Raw genomic sequence first — 936 nt, forward strand, 5'->3', positions numbered from 1 at the left:
TAAATATAATTTGAAATGAAGATACGTGTCCCGCTCCGTCTAGCAGCAAAAAAATTGTTAATTGAAACAGCGTACGAATTATGGCTCATCTTGACCGCGTTTTCACATTTCTAAATATTATCCGGAACCATGTCAATATTGGGCTCATATTAACGTTCGTATTTCAAAACGACATATTATAAATTTTGTTTCCATCAAAAATCATTTTACAAAAAGGGTTTTAGACGAATACATTTTAAAAAGAAGTATTTATTTTTAAAAGTGAGGTACAAGGTTTGGAAAAGGTCTTTTATTTAAACTAGGGGTTCATTTTAAATACTTTAAAAACTTCGGGGGGGGGGGGGGGGCTTTATATTAAAAGGGGGAGTGAAAAGTTTAATAAAATAACCCCCCCCCCCGCCCCCAAAAATTCCTCATTTCCACCCCTACTCTTTCTTTTTTCTTCTCAGGCGAAAATGGCGAGTGTTCTAGGGTTTGATTAGCAATCAAATTCGCGGCATTTCATAGCTGTTTTACGCCGGATTTTTGAGGGCTTTTGTCCTCTACCATGTTTCCTCATGATTGCCAGGATTATTTTTTTGTAATTTATATTTTTTGATCTCGAATTTGACTCGTATATTGGGATGTTACTCGGTTCCTTCATGTGTGTGGTTGTCATGGGCGGAGCCTCGAGCTCTTGGTCATCTTGTGCATCACACACAACAAAGTGAAGGACCCAGGGATCATTTTCCATGAGTCCGTTCAATTCGAGTACTATTTTGGGGATTCTATCCTATTTTGGTACTATTGTACCGTTGGAACGTACTGATTTTTGTTTTATTGGTGACTAAGCATACTATCCTAGGATTTTCGATTTTATTGGATCTTATTTGAATTTTTAGGGTACAATTAGTTGGATTCTTAGTTGTATTATGTGATTCATATGAAATGGTGATT

The sequence above is a fragment of the Lycium ferocissimum genome, chromosome 10, assembly GCF_029784015.1.
Source record: "Lycium ferocissimum isolate CSIRO_LF1 chromosome 10, AGI_CSIRO_Lferr_CH_V1, whole genome shotgun sequence".
Lineage (NCBI taxonomy): Eukaryota > Viridiplantae > Streptophyta > Magnoliopsida > Solanales > Solanaceae > Lycium > Lycium ferocissimum.